This window comes from Palaemon carinicauda, chromosome 6, assembly GCF_036898095.1.
Source record: "Palaemon carinicauda isolate YSFRI2023 chromosome 6, ASM3689809v2, whole genome shotgun sequence".
In the NCBI taxonomy this organism is placed as follows: domain Eukaryota; kingdom Metazoa; phylum Arthropoda; class Malacostraca; order Decapoda; family Palaemonidae; genus Palaemon; species Palaemon carinicauda.
In genome coordinates, this window is record NC_090730.1 from 128,420,617 (window position 1) to 128,438,116 (window position 17,500).

The 17,500-nt window shown below is 34.0% G+C and overlaps 1 pseudogene; it reads right to left on the reverse strand.

The window, feature by feature from the left end:
- LOC137643231 (DE-cadherin-like) overlaps window positions 1-17,500 on the reverse strand; it is a 154,667-nt pseudogene that overhangs the window by 43,152 nt on the left and 94,015 nt on the right.

The window sequence follows — 17,500 nt, forward strand, 5'->3', positions numbered from 1 at the left end:
GGGAATATACACTGGACAAATGGTTTTACTGAAACAGTATTAAGATGAAAACAAAATATTGAAATGTTTTATAAATTTCAAGAAATAAACTTAATCTAATCTGTCAATGGCCTTTTCACATTGTCCACCACAAAAACACAGCTGTGTGCACGGGAGGCTTGCTTTAGCACACTGACATCTTCCTGTTCATCGTTTTTTACAGGCACACTTAATGAGTTCTCTGCAGCCCTTTGGTGCTTCTGGCAGGGTACTCCATAAGGGCACCCACATTCTCTCACTGTCAAGTGTCCACCCCCACTCAGAAGGACTCGGAAGTGTTGGACTGGCTTCCAATGCCTGACCCCAGATGTATCCAGCTTGATAAGCAGCACGCTTTACATGTTGTAGAAGTGCTGCACGTGACGGTGGGATGTTTTCCAGCTTCCGATTACAATAGGAGAAGAGGTGCTTCCTGGCTTTATTTACATCAGTGAGTTGCGATGTGCGAGAGTACAGCAGAACCACATATCTTTCAAGTTTCTTCAGGTCCGCTTCTGTAACTTCACATGAAGTAGCAGACAGTCTTTGAAACACTTCAGTGATTTCTGGAAATTATTTCCATACTTCCCATGCAGTCTTCTTACCAACAGAGCTAAATGAAGACACCGTGTCGCATCCTGATGTGGCATGCATGCATGGGAGGCCTCTGCAGTAATCATTGCCAAGCTCACTAGCTATGACATGTGCTCCAATATACCGAAAGTGAGTACCATGACCAAATGCTAGCCAGAGTTCACAATCTTTCATGCTGATAGGAGTCACAATGGCTAGAACTAAGACATCTGTGTCAGTCGCATGCACCATAATCCTCTTCATGTTATTGCTGTAGGCATGGAAGCAGTGAAGCATCATTCGGTAGTCTGCTTCTTCATGAGGTCATGGTTGAAGACCAGAAACATCAAGTGTTGAGGAGGAGGCAACATTCTGACCTTTTGTTGTGACCAGCATCTTTCCTAGCACTGTTGATTCAGATTTGATCACATTGGCTAGAAATCTTAAGAGTTCCACCTTGTTGCTGTCAACACGCAAGAAGCTTTTCCAGTTGTGAGGAAGTCATGTTTTCTCGGAAACCCGAAGAGCTTCTCCAGTACCTCGATGCTCTCTGATGTGTGCTTTAAGACTGTCGTTCTTATAGGCATCCCACACAACATCTACTCGAGCCACATGTTCAAGTTGCCTCTTGAGATAAGGAACAAAGACACACTCTGCATAGTCTTTAAATGTTTTCACATTTGTTTTAGCAGTCTTGGGATCCAATGTGTGGACGAGAGCTGCCCCATCAAATATCTTTACATCCACATCAGGTATGTTCTGTGGTCGTTGGGCTAGTGGTTCTAAACACTTCAGTAATTCAGTTTTTTCTCCAAGTCGCATCATGTTATTTTTAGCCAGCGACGGTGGCCAAGAGTGGTTCTCATGCTGGAAGAAGATGTCCAATTCTCCATTTCGTGCTTGGCAAGAGATGTACATTCTGGAAAATAGTTGCAGGTCACTCTTCATGTTTGCCAATTTATAATTCTTCATTGAGGGCACCTTCCGCTCTCCAGATTTGAACAATTTAAGATTGTTCTTTGGAACCGTTTCATAGAGTGCCTTCTCCATCTTCACAAGTCGGGAATCAACAAATGTTTTGTACTGGTTCTTTCCTATTTCCTCTGCTTCTGAGATGTTTTTTATGACTTCATCAGCCATGAGGACCTTTGTGTCTAGTGTTAGGAAATCAGTACTCGTTTCTGTGAAGGGATTACCTATATCATTCATTACATCTATCACACTTTGTACATCTGAGGCAAATCTCTTTTGTGTATTCAATGTTTGTTCGTGATGTCGTTTGTCATCGGTTTCCTTCTGAGATAGACTCAATTCAACATCATTTATTTAGCCATAAGATGCTATGTGCCACACAAAAGAAAAACGTTTACCTAGATTGATATTTGCATTACCAGCAGAAAGCAGCCATTTTGGATTTTGCTCAAAATATTATTTTATGGTATTTTAGTGTAACTCATTGAATTCCTTGACCCTAAAAACCTATAAATCAACACCAAGATCATGCTTCTATGTCAAATAGAACCAAGGTTCTGATTAAATATAAAAATTGGCAATACGCAAGGCGGCTATTTTGGATTTCTCGATTTTGAGTAAGACCCCTTGGTTTGCCAGCGTGGATCCGGTTAGAAATGGATTCAGCCTACTCAAAAACCCCTGAATGCAAATTTTCATGCTTTCTTCCGAAAGTGAACATCTTGGCCATTTTAATCGACATATCTACTAGACTATAATGGTTTGTTTTGATATAAAAATGCATAGAGATATGAGGAATAGAAACTCCCAGTTTCTTTGAATAATTAAATCAAACTTACATAGAGTCATATAATAAAATACAAATGTCAATTGAAAGTTGGGGGTCTCTTACTTCGCGACTTTCTTCTGAAAGGCAAGGACAAAAATACTGTAAAACTATGATTTATGATAAGTGAAAAATGATATCCATATCTCTGCATTTTGAGAAAAAAAAAATGTCTTCGGAAGTAAATCTATTGTCTAGGAGGACCAAGAAGACGTCGATGCGTTTCTCGACTAATAATTTTCAAGTAGGCCTACATATCTTTCGGCTTTTAAGGCTTGTGTATAGAATGTGGTCGGGCTTGAAAATGCACGAGCAGTTTCTCTATCAGGTGGCTTTGGCTTGCAAGCTAGATGTGGTTTCAATTATTTCCATCTATACAGGTCCTGAACTTGAGTTTTATTAAAATTAAGCTGAATGTGGAAAGAAAATTTATGTAATAATAATAATAATAATAATAATGATAATAATAATACTAATAATAATAATAATAATAATAATGGACAAAAAGCTCAGTGAAACTCTGTTAAACTTTATTGACCCTTAAACTTACGAGTATAAAAGAAATATTATCAAATCATTTAACCCAAAACTTTATCGTTATGGAAACAAGGAATTAATTTCGCAGTGTCCATCTTACCCATCAATTTGAACGAGGCTGAATTTCTCCAACCATGCAGTTGGAGTTCCTGGGTCAAATTCCATGGTGCAGGGACAACCATTTTCACCGCCATCGTCGTCGTCCAGTTTTATGTTTATGGCCATCACGTCTTCTGGGTCCATGTTCTCCATAATCCTTGCGTAGCTGTTCTCCTGTGAATGAAAATAATTTTCCGATGGGCAATGGGATATCTAAAAGACTGGACTAGTAAGAATTGTATAACGTTATTGAGGGATTATTTGACAAATTATAACTCAAAAACTTTTATGGAATAGATTTAATTTGGCATATGATATTTGAGAAGATGGAAAATGTATAATTTTCGTAGATGGTTTTGTAACTTTATGTATTCTGCACTTTCCTCATTCAGTTTATTCACCTTCACCGATTATCGTTACACATTTTAAAGGGATCAGCATTATAATTCAGTATTACTGTACCTGATAGAAAAATAGGAAGATAATAGTGGAATAAAGAGAGAGAGAGAGAGAGAGAGAGAGAGAGAGAGAGAGACTTGTAGTCAGTAATATATTGTTTACAGACGCATATATCCCAGACGTAATAAGATATTTTTCTAAAATAAAATTAAAAAAAAATTTAATGACTGATGATCATGTTATACTAACCCAATGTACGTTTTAATGTACGCCGAAGACATCGAAATAATCGTAAGTGTAAGTGGAATGTTTGCCAAATGATTACGTTTTGCAACTATTGCAATGCTGATTGGATAGTATGAGTAAAGCTGCAGGCATTAGTCACAATAGCAAATATCGTTTGTCAGAAGATAAGTGTCTCATCAAAACCAATGATAAAAGAAGCATGGGAGGCAATAGCTGTTGACAACATAGAAATCTATATTTCAATTCTAAAAGGAGTGAAATACTGAGTTAACCGGCTGAAACAGGAAGAGCCAAGGTAAGAAAGTCATTGAACATAGATGGTCCCCAAGGACATTATTGTTGTGAAATGACTCTTTCAAAAGTGGTATTTAGGCATTGAATGTACAGTACATGGAATGTGATGTTGGAAGTTGATTAAATGAAATACTTGGAAGAATGATAAAAATACTGGCACTGGAATCAATAGTATATAATGGTGCAAGATTACGTGAAAGAAAATATAGTTAGGGATAGGTATTTTATTACGAGTATGAAAGAAAAATTTAGACAAGACGATATATGTATTATGATATTTATGAGACACGAGAGAGAGAAAAGACATTACAAAGAGGGGGGTTTTATTGTGAACAAGGCAGAATTGTTTACACAAATTGAAAGAAAATATACATACTATACGAAATGTATGCGAATGTATGAAAATAAGATTTATACAGCTTCATGTATACTTTGAACTACATCTTGTACATCATCTGCCATATATAACAGCTATTGAATAGATCAAAGACTGATGCCGTCACATTCTTTCAGTATATCAACAGCGAAATGAGACTAGCTGTAAAAATTAAAGTATAGCGCATATTATAAAAATATCTATATTTCAATTTAATATGGGACCGCAAGATTGCTAAATCTATGACGATTAATGTATTGTTCTTTAAAATTAAGGAGTCCTTAGACCAGTAAAGACAATTGCTCTTAGAGTAGCCCGAATCATTATTGTGAGATTTTGTATGCGTGAATATACAGTGTATCCTAGCTTATTCCTATTTTACATTGATTACCTGAGAGAGAGAGAGAGAGAGAGAGAGAGAGAGAGAGAGAGAGAGAGAGAGAGTGTGTGTGTTGAAAAATTGTTACACTTCACCTACCGGTCGATGTATATGTGGGGTGATTATCGTTGAGATCTCGTATAATCACGTGAACGGTGGCAGGGTCAGCATCGTGACCTCTTCCCCCTTCGTCGTTTGCCCTCGGATACAAGGTCATGACCCCTCGCTTGGCAGATTCACGATCCAGACACTGAAAAGTACAAAGTTTAGGGCTCTCAATGCTGTTGTTAAGAAATAACAACGTTTATAGGAATAAAAATGAATAGTTGAACATATCTGCATTTTCTGAATGCATAAAATTGAGCCATAAAAATAGGAATAAAAACACCAAATCTCACAACGATTCATATAAATAAAAGCCTATTACTTACCCCTTTTAATGATAGATCTCCAGTCTTGCTGTCTATGGTGAAGTTGCGTAACTCGACAGGGGACAGGTAATATAGTATGTTTTGATTGACTGTATGTGGCAAGTCCGGGTCCAAGGCTGAAACCTGATAAAATAACACCAAACATATTTCATCAGTTATTTTAGTAAGAAAAAAAAAATCGTAGATACCATGTAACAATTATTCATGGCATGATGCTTTAACTATCAAGAATACTGAATCAGATATACATTTCAGTCATGTATGGGCCCTCAAAAAAAAAAAAAAAAAAAAAAAAAATAGAAAAAAAGTTACAACAGAGACCTTTCATAATAGACAACGAATGAAACAATATTATAAAAAAATAAATAATTCTAAGTTATTAGGATCGAAAAAAAATCAATTGACATGAAAAATCGTGTTAAAATTAACTTTTGAAAAGTAAGGCTACATAAAAACGAAACGAAATGAAAGTCGAGGGCTTGGAACAGACTCACCTTTCCGAAAGTGATATTGCAGTCGGTGTTTTCGGTAACAGTGAATGTATAGTTGATCTGTTCAAACACGGGCTGGAGATCGTTGACGTTCGTGACGGCGATAATCACTTTAGTTTCAGCTGGAGGATTGGCTCCGTCGTAGACTCGAACTCGCAGAGTAAACTAAAGGAAGACGAATGAGAACAATTATCCATAGTGTACGCGACCCATCAAAAATGACAGTTGAATATTTAGATAGACATGTACACGCAGATTCCACCCCTCCAAACCCCTCCCTCCTTTTCTATCTACCTCTCGGGGATATCCCCTCCACCATGGTATGAATACTCCCTCTCCCCTTACCCGAGGGACAGGGAGAGACAAAGTAAGTTGGTAATGCCACTCAGGGTGACGGGATATATATATATATATATATGTATATATATATATATATATATGTATGCATATATGTATGTATGCATATATATATATATACATATATACATATATATGTGAATGTATATATATATATATATATATGTGTGTGTGTGTGTGTGTGTGTGTGTGTATGTATGTATGAATGTATGTATGTATATATATATACATATACACGTATATATATATGTAAATATATATATATATATATATATATCTATATATATATATATATGTATATATACACACATATGTATATATATATATATATATATATTTGTATGTATGTATGTATATAAATATATATATATATATATATGTGTGTGTGTGTGTATATATATATATATATATATATCCAGACACTTGCTTATTATATGGGGGACATGGGTTTGTCTATATTAGGAACTGATGTTCTGCTGATTTACTTAACTAGAAATGTACTTCAAAATAGATATTCATTTAACACTCACTGAAAGCAAATCTTATAGGATGAGATATTATTTGTTAAAATAAAGGAATTTAACGTAATTGGAAACAGCGATTTACCATAGAAATTAGCCCACGAATTTCACTACTAATCGAGACATAATCGGCTAATTATGAATGTGGATTTGTTGTCGTTGCTATCAATTACATGAAAATTAAGACACCAGAATAAAGATTGATTAAATCTGACATTAAATGCTACTAGTTTTATATGGAATTCATTCCAAAATTTATACAATTATGACTATGTGTCAAGCCAAAATTACTTTAACAGCATTCTACAGAATTCCTTTGAATTCTTATGGAGAATTAAGTGAAAGAAAATTGACAAATCGCTTCACTAAGAGGTAAAATTTTATTATTTAAACAGAAAACCTGTGCCTTAATCACGTTTTTGAGCGAATTTAGCTTTAAGCGTGCATAAAAATATTCAATCACAAGGGCCAATTCATATAGGTGAATATGCTATGAAAAAAAAATCACCAAAGAAATAATATATAAAAGTTTCCATTCAATCTGAAAATGTTGATTGAAAGAAAAAAAAAAATTTTACCGACCTAATAAGGAAATCATTTTAAATTCAAATCTATGATGGTAATTCAATTTAATATCTAATCATACAACCAAATTGATATATTATTCAAAAAGCTGAGTGAATATTGTCAATGTTGCATTGAAGTCTTTATATGCCAAAAGCAAACAAATAATTTTAAACACTCTATTGAAATTAATAGACAGACAAAAATTAAAATTAATAGACAGACATATAATTCCTTTTAAATCAGACTATCACATCTAGATATTGGGAATTTGTATATAAGATAGAGCACTACAGCTCGATCATATAACAATTCAGTATCGATGCTTATCAGAAGTACAAAACAGCGTAAACTAAGTGTAAGAAAGTTGTAAAATCTAAAATAACGACACACACAAGTAATAACTGTTTTACAACGAGGAACTATCGTTTTTCCATTATTGTAAAATTATCTTTTAACTTCCGTTGAAAATTTGCACTTATTTAATTCTTAATATTCTTCTATTATCGTTTGGAATTTAATCAAAATAATAAAAAATGACACCAGTTTCTGGAGTTTGATATAACTTAAGTTTTCAGTGGGGGACATAAGACAGCGGAAAAAATCCTACAACGTAGTTTCTCACGAACTAAAATAACAGCAGAATCAATACAAATATTGCCTTTGGTGTAGGTAGATGCTCGGGGAATTACGAGCTACTATTTTGAGCAAGAACCCGTGTTGGCATAAAGGCAACTTATTTTCTTAACAGGTATACAGCGACAGTAGAAGGGTGATTGGTGACTAGACAGATATTTGGCTAAGAAAATTTTAAGTACAGTAATTACATCAATCTAAATAGTAAAACTACAAATTGTGATATTGTCACTCATTCAAAGAACCACCGAGCACACATATAATTCATATATATATATATATATATATAATATATATATATATATATATATATAATATATATATATATATTATCACACACACACATATATATATATATATATACACACACATATATATATATATATATACACACATATATATATATATATATATATGCACACACACACACATATATATATATATATATATAAATATATATATATATATATATACACACACATATATATATATATATATACACACATTATATATATATATATATATATACATTATATATATAAATATATATCTTTCCATTACACAATCTTGAAACAGAGGCGAAAATTCCCTTGAACAGTGCTACTCACGTTTCGATCATAGACAGGATGGTCGTAGTCCAACACTTTGTTAACTAGAATATCACCCGTAGGTTCGTCGATTCGAAACTTCTGTTCCCCGTTGCCATCGACGATCTGGTATTCGAAAACATTCACTGGGAAGAGAGGGAAGAGGATGCTATACACACCGTGGTCTGGGATTGAGTATTGTCAATAGTTTTAAATACCATACTTTTTTTTTTTACTCAAGAAATACTGCATTTAATTAAATGTTTTGATTCATTTCATAAGATTTGGCTTTTGACTTTGTTGTTGTTCATGTGGTTGTTCACCATGTTGACAGATGTGAGACGTGATGTGTGAAAATCAAAGGAGCTTAAATATGATTTTATTCATTTATTTGTGTCCAGCCAGAATGAATTATGAAAGAAATACACTACATGCAAAGGTTACATACATTTTTTTCCTTTTCTAGTTGATGACAAACTTCTTTTGCAAAATGCAGGCATATAAGTCGCATGAAAGAGAGAGAGAGAGAGAGGAGAGAGAGAGAGAGAGGAGAGAGAGAGAGAGAGAGAGAGAGAGAAATTCTAAAAGTCAGCAGCCCCATTCAAATATGCTTAAACTGTTATTATTCATTATGACATCTGCAACAAATGGTAAGAGAGCTGCCGTTTCATCAGCAGAGCCACAAATAACAAGTGGAGAAAAATGAGAAATGTCTCGGGGGTCTTCTTGAAATAGAAGGAAGAAAACAGCCGCTGCCGTAATTAAAAAGACACACGAATAACAGGAAATTACAGTTACCGAGAGAAGAGCGTTAAAAGAATAGGAAGTTTATGGCTGTAATTAAAACAAGCCGTTTTGATGTATATAATGACAAAGAATTCAGTCACTGATAAAGTGTCTATCTATCGATAAGGCCGTTTCCAAAGCACTTCACACACAATGAGAAAATCATATGTAAATCCAATTAATCAGGTAAAAGGTATATGTAAAAGGTATATGTTTTACGCATAAGTTGAAGATAAAGATGAGAGAGGATATGAAGATTGTTCTGTACAGGTAAAACAGTGGTTTTTTCAAAGGGAGAGAGAGAGAGAGAGAGAGAGAGAGGAGAGAGAGAGAGAGAGAGAGAGAGTTTTAATGAAGATATGGCAAATATTACAGCATTTCGATAACTTTATAAAAAAAGACCAATCGAAATAAACAAGTATTTTCAATAGCGTGGGCAACTGAGGTAAAAGGTAGCTGTAGTAAGACAAGAAGGTTCGCAAAAGCAGATTCTAGAATAAGTTGTAGATTTTTATGAATGACACATTAGACTATACTGAATACGGTTAAGCAAACAGTTCGTTTGGCACTGTTAAAAATGTGTGATGCCATCGTTAATAAAAGTCACCTTGTCTGCGAAAGAGTGTTTATATTGTATTGCAATTCTTTTCCTTCACACTTGTCAAGCAATTGGTATTCCGCTAATAACAATGCCTTTTCCAGTTAATGATAGCATTACATTACATGATCTACGATAACTATTGTTCATGTCATTGCCATCAGTTATCGTAAGTCATAACTGTTGCTGTAATTCAAAATTAGATCAAACATTAGTTAAAGACAAAACTAACCATAGAAAGAAATGATTGAATGCGAACTATCAAATATAATTTTAGGATTTGTTTTGAAGGCTTGGAGATATAAAATGTTATCGCTGAATGTTCTACGTCAACATCAAATATAAAGATTTATTTGAAATTGTATTCAAGGCGCTGAATCATCACTCGAAATAATTTTTCATTTGCAATGAAATCATATTTCTCATTCATTTTGTCATTTCGATAATTTATGAAACGTGAATCAAATAACGAACAGAAAGTTAAAAAGTGGATAACCTTCACTTTATTGAGAAAGTGCAAGGAATACTCAGAGAGAGAGAGAGAGAGAGAGAGAGAGAGAGAGAGAGAGAGAGAGAGAGAGAGAGAGAGAGAGAGAGAGAGAGAGAGAACCTTACCTTATTTGCCTTATTTTTTGTTTGGGTTCCCCAAGGCCCCTCAGTGTGAGGCACCTCGTATATCCACCAGAGTTGCTAATGCATCTTCCGGTGTATTTTGCATCTTCCATTCTTGGATGGTCTGGGATGCATCTCAGGTATTTATCGAGCTTATCCTTAAACACATCTACGCTCACTCCTGATATGCTTCTTAGATGAGCAGGCAGCACATTAAATAGTAGCTGCATTATCGATGCTGGTGCGTAGTGGATTAATGTCCTGTGCGCCTTCCTTAGTTTTCCTGTTATATTTTTTGGCACTATTAATCTACCTCGGCTTGCTCTTTCTGATATTTTTAGCTCCATGATGTTTTTAGTAATTCCTTCTATTTGCTTCCATGCTTGTATTATCATGTAGCGTTCTCTTCTCCTTTCTAGACTGTATAGTTTTAAAATTTGCAGTCTTTCCCAGTAGTCAAGGTCCTTAACTTCTTCTATTCTAGCAGTATAGGACCTTTGTACACTCTCTATTTGTGCAATATCCTTTTGGTAGTGTGGGTACCATATCACATTGCAGTACTCGAGTGTACTACATACATAAGTTTTGTAAAGCATAATCATGTGTTCAGCTTTTCTTGATTTAAAGTGTCTGAATAACATTCCCATTTTTGCTTTACATTTAGCCAACAGTGTTGCTATTTGGTCGTTGCATAACAAATTCCTCTTCAACATTACACCAAGGTCTTTAATTGCTTCCTTGTTTGTGATTTTCTCGTTATTAGGTCCCTTGTATGCATATACCATTCCTTCTCTGTTTCCATAATTTATTGATTCAAATTTATCGGAGTTAAATACCATCCTATTTATTTCCGCCCATTCATATATTTTGTTTAGATCTCTTTGTAGTGAGTTCCTATCTTCATCACAAGTAATTTGTCTACTTATTCTTGTGTCATCTGCGAAACTTCTCACTACAGAGTTTTCAACATCGCAGTCTATGTCTGAGATCATAATAACAAACAGCAGTGCAGCTAAAACCGTACCTTGTGGCACGCCAGATATTACCTGAGCTTCATCCAATTTCTCGTCATTTGCAACCACTATCTGTTTTCTGTTTTGCAGGAATTCTTTTACCCATTTTCCTATCTTTCCCCCAATATTATGCTTTCTCATTTTTTTCTCTAATATATTGTGGTCTACCTTGTCAAAGGCTTTTGCAAAATCTAGATATATCACATCTGTGTCTTTTTCATTTATCATATTTTTGTATATGTTTTCATAGTGTTCTATCAGTTAGGTTTGTGTACTTTTTCAGGCACAAAACCGTGTTGATCTATATTAAATAGATTATTTTGAACCAAATGATCCATTATTTTCTTTTTTATTACCCTCTCATACACTTTCATAATATTTGATGTTAGACTAACAGGTCTATAATTGCTTGCCTCTAGTCTTGATCCACTTTTGAAGATAGGGGTTATATAAGCTAATTTATGTTTAACATATATCTCGCTCATATCTACACTTTGTCTTAGCAGTATTGCAAGCGGCTTCGCGATAGTGTTTGCAGATTTTTTTAACAAAATCGCTAGAACTCCATCTGGTACGGCTGCCGATCCATTTTTAATTTCGTTTATAGCCTTGACAATATCTGCTTCATTAATATCTATATCCGTTAGATATTCAACATTTTCTTCTCTCATTTCTGTTTCATTATTCTCATTCGCAATTCTTGGCGTGAACTCACTCTTATATTTTTCTGCTAATATGTTGCATATTTCCTTTTTTTTTATTCGTTAGCTGTCCTTCAATTCTTAGAGGGCCTATTTCTCTTCTCCCTTTATTCATCTTTTTTGCATAGGAGTAAAGTACTTTGGGGTTTCTTTTTATATTTTGAAGTGTCCTTTCTTCTAAGTCCCTTTTTTCATTTTCTTTCGACTGTATAATCTTTTGTTCTGCATTCTCTGTCTTACATTTTATTTCAATCATTTTCCACACATTTTTTTCTTTTGCAAGATTTTTATTCCACTTTCTAATTTTCTGAAATAAGATCCTTCTGTCTCTTGGTATGCACGTCTTTTGTTTATTGTTTTTTTTTTCGGTATATATTTTTCAACAATTTTGTACAGTATGTCCGTATTTACCTGTATATTATCACTTACAAATACATTTTTCCATTCTTTATTCAGTTCTTCATTTATTTCTGACCATTTTATATTCTTACTGTAAAAATTAAATTTTCCATAACCTTCGCAAAGTTTTGTGCTTTTATTAATTCTGCGATCACTTTCTTTGGAATGAACTATCAATTCTGTGACATTGTGGTCTGAAATTCCCGTGTTATACACTATTATTTCTTTAACATAATTCATCTCATTCACAAATACTAGATCTAGGACATTTTCCTTTCTTGTTGGAATGTGGTTTATTTGTTGCATATTATGTTCTAATAGCATATCTTTAAGCTTTTCAAATTGCTTCTTATCTTCTTCGCTACTATTACTCTCTTTTTTTATATGCATACATAAAACCACTTTCTTCTATCCGTTCTTTCCAATCCACAAAAGGAAAGTTAAAATCTCCGGATAGGAGTATATTCCAGTCTTTATGGTTTCTACATATATCATCTATTTTTTCTATTGTTATGGCAAACTCCTTAGTATTTGGGGGCCTGTAAACTACAATATTCACTAGTTTTTCAAATTCAAATTCTACCGCAATCAATTCACATTCTGTGTTGCTGTATTTTTCACAGACTTTTCCTTGATTTATGTCTCTTCCATATATTGCAGTTCCCCCTTGATTCCTATTTTTTCTGTCTGATTTATAAGTTTGGAAACCCTTTATCTGGTCATCACTGCCAGTCTCTTGGGAATGCAATGTTTCACTTATATCTAATATATCTATTTTTTCAATTTGGGTTAGTTCTTCTAGGAACTCTATTTTCCTTTTAGAGTTACTCGTGACTAAACCCTGTGCATTCATCACTATTATGGTTTGTGTTTCATCCCCATTATTTAATATTGGTAATAATATGGATTCTCCCATGCTTCCTTCCTGTTCTGATATGATGTTCTTTTCTTCATTTCTTGGAATTCTGCCATTAAAAAAATCCAACTTTTCTATTATATTTGTTCTTTCGCCTTCATATTTATTTTTGTGTGTATACCTGCAATTATCCCCATATCTGCACCAACCCCTGGCATTATAGATGCATTCTTTGTAGTTGGGCTCTATTTAGGCAGATTTGGGTTGAAAGGCCTCATATCTTGGGGTTTTTGGTTCATAGTGCGGTATATACGCAGCCTGCTTTTTTGTTTCTTTTTTTTGTTTCATTTTTGCTTTCATTTTTCTTTTCAGTTTGCTGAGTTTTCTTAATCTCATTCATAGTTGCAGGATGCATATATCGACATTTTTTGTTGAAACTGCATCCTTTTCCTTCTTTTAGGGTTTTGTATATTTTTGGATGGAGATCTCTGCATTCGTCTCCATATCCGTCTAAATACGCACATTTACCATATATTTCATAATTATGGCATATCTTTGGATGCTTGTAGTAGCATCTTTCACCAAATCTGCAATTCCCTCTTTTCAGCATATTACAGACTACATCTTTCTTTTCTTTCTTTTTTTCTTGTTCTTGCTCTTCCCTAAAAGTATGTAGGTCCGGGTAGAGTCTCTTGGGTCTATTATTTGTTTCCATCTGATAATTTATTTCTTCATAAGTATGTTGTTGGATGGTATCATAAGTTATATCAATGATTTCCTCTGCATCCTTACACATATCCTGTTAATTTTTCTCTTCTTCTTCTTCTTCTTCTTCTTCTTCTTCTTCTTCTTCTTCTTCTTCTTCTTCTTCTTCTTCAACTATTTGCAGATTTAGTCTCGACTTAATTATATTTTCTATCCAGACTAAGCATGTTGAGCAGAATACCTTTGTGTGTCTATTTTTCATTTTTTGCTGTATTTCAGCACATGCAGGGTGTGTTGGAACATGGAAGGTATTACATTTTCTAATCAGTTGTTGAGGATTATTAATGGAATACCATATCTTACATATATTACACCATTTTGGCATTCTTTTTCCCAATGCATCAATCAGCATATTCACCATATTGGACTTGTTATTGTTCTTTGATGGAATGTGTTGATTGATGTAGACTTTCTTTATAAGTTTATTTATCACTTGGAAAGAGAGAGAGAGAGAGAGAGAGAGAGAGAGAGAGAGAGAGAGAGAGAGAGAGAGAGAGAGAGAGAGCAAGCATAATATATCAGATGACTTCCTATGCATTTTATACTTTAAATAGCAATGGGCCAATAAATGGAAAATGAAAGAAACACGTGAGAAGAAAGAACGAAAAGAAAAACGAATGGAATTAAACATCCTTACCAACATCTGAGTCATTGATGGCCAATTTGATTCCAGTGGACTTCCCCACCTCTCGGTTCTCGGGCAATTCCACTTCGTAGATTCCATTCAAGTAATCAAACACTGGCGGGACGTCGTTCAAGTCCTGCACCGTGATCCAGTATATCGTCATTCGCTCGTGTGCTGGAAAATGAGAAAGAAAAATTAGAGCGACTGTTGAATGGCAAAAATGGTCGGGAAGAGAGAAAGATTTGTTTCTGGTTGGCCAACAGCTTTTTATGCGACTAAGGAAACGTAGGCATGGATGGTAATTTACTTCCATTTGTAAGCGCGTATGGCTGAATGAAAGTCAGAAATACGAACAGAATGAGAGTCTTTTATTGTGGTGGACGAAAAGGAAAATTCCTTTCAGGGCTGAATAATACTGAATATTATTTTTACATTATCATTTGCTGTGTTTTAATAGTATTTAATTAGGATTTTGATGATTAAAAATCAGCCCTCACTTCACACACAAACTCACTTCACACAAACTCACGCACACACACAAACAACTATTGGAAATCGTATATCTCTCCAAAGCCTCGTCTCAGAATTTGACAGTTATTTAGACATTAAAGGTTTTAAAAGAAAAAAAAAAAACTCTCGCATATTATATCATCTTACCAGGGACACCATCTGACACTTTTATGGGGATTTTGTACTGCTTGAATGCTTCTCTGTCTAGAGGCTCTGTCGTCCACAATTCCCCGTTCGTTTTGAGCGCAAATTTTTGTCTCACATCCCCGGAAGCCATCGGGTCGAACGAGTATCGAAGCTGAAAAAAAAATATATATATATAAAGAAATAAAGTAAACATTTCATAAGAGCAAGAAAATCCTATATCACTGAGGTTTATAATAGAAAGAACACTTGTGTCAATTTCTATTTACTAATTAACACTGCACATATGAAAAATTTGAGAAATTTTAGGGACAAAATGATCGAAAACCGACACTTTATTCGTATTCAGGAATCCTATTAAATTAAACGAGTCGGTTTCATTCAGATTTTTCTAGTCCCACTAACTTGTGATCACCAAAAAGTTTCAAAATATGTTAGTAAAACTTATTTTCGTCTTTGTATATAACCGGCTAGGATCTCTGTTTATGGAAAAAAATAACTAGGATTTTGGCTTTTCTCTTCATAGAGAATCTAAAAAATATTTATTTATTTTTTTTTTCTAGCATGGAAAATTTGATGCTAAAATATTGCCTTTCCTATTAATGGAGTATTTGAAACTTGGATTCTAGCTTTTCTCTTCGAGTAGAATTCAAAACTGACGATTATGCCTTCTCTGTTTATGAAGAATTTGAAACTACGATTCTAGCTTTTCTATTCGTGGTGAATTCTAAATTGGAATTATGCATTTTAGGTTTCTGGAAAATTCTATATGATAATTCTACTTTTTTTCTGTTTGTAAAGCATTTTGAACCAGGATTTTATCTTTTCTGTTCATAGAGGATTACAAACTATGATCTTGGTTTTCCGTTCATGGAGTATTAGACATTCAGATTTCCTTTTTTTCAGTTCATGGAGAATTTAGAGCAAGAATTTTAACCACACTGTTCTTGAAAATCTTAAAACTTTTCAGCAGAAAGTAATATATGATAATCTTTTTTTTCAATCTTCTCCCGACAAAATCCAAGTCAAAATGGTGAAGCTTGTACAATTTGTATCACATAATACATTTGTACATAAAATGCTAAATTGGGTAATTAACGAGTGAGTCAACATCCACTGATTGTATGTATCATCTATTTACTAATAACATAAGCAAATTACTACTGTGCTTTTCATTACGCTCTACTTTCCTTTTTTCATATTACGAGCAATATTTGTTATGCAATCTAGGCAACTTACTGACTCCTCTTTAGAAAGTAATAATTACTTAATGTAAGGTCGTGTTTGAGTAGTAGCTTTCACTTTAATATAGGTTACCATTGATTATAATAATATACTAAAATAATATGACTGATATGTCATTATTCAAAAAGGCTCTCTCATGGCAGCGGGAAAATAACAAGACGAATAAATTTCAGCTGTTTCCCACATGCATATCAGAGAGAGAGAGAGAGAGAGAGAGAGAGAGAGAGAGAGAGAGATTCAGTGAATTGTAAATCAAGTATGTTTATTGCAACTACAATATTATTTGTATAATCGCTGTCAACATAAACCACTGAACCTACTTTAGCTATTGAAATGGCTTTGCTATGATTTGGGGAATTTGGGCTATATTCTTGGGTGCTATTGCTGGGAAAGCTATTCAGTTCAGAGATTTTGCGATAAGCCATATCTGTGATACAATAGTGATATGAACTCATAAAACGACGTGATGATAATAATAGCTACAAGACCATAAGAGAAAAACTGGTATGCCACTTGTTTCATCGTTGTATAAAGATAATCCACTTCGGAGGCGTTTATCTTTTTTTAAATTCCGTGTTCCCAAAATATATAGAAAATAATCGATAGTTTTGATCAATAAAAAAAGAGGCCGGTTGAAAATAAAAGAATGCAATGACCAGGTTCATATATCATTCATACATTATGTGTTGTGTCAACATACTCTTTCTAAATCCAATATTTAATAAAAAGGTTTAACGTTTTATACAGGAACCATGCTACAAAAAGAGTTGCACACAACTGTTAATATTGCATGGAAATGACAAGAATACATAGTAAACCTATAAATATTACACTTCAGGTCTACTGAACCAACTAGTTAATAATTCGATGTCTAACGAAGAACGTATTCACGGTAATGCCATAAAAGAAAGAAGAAAGCGAAAGACTTTTTCATAAGCAA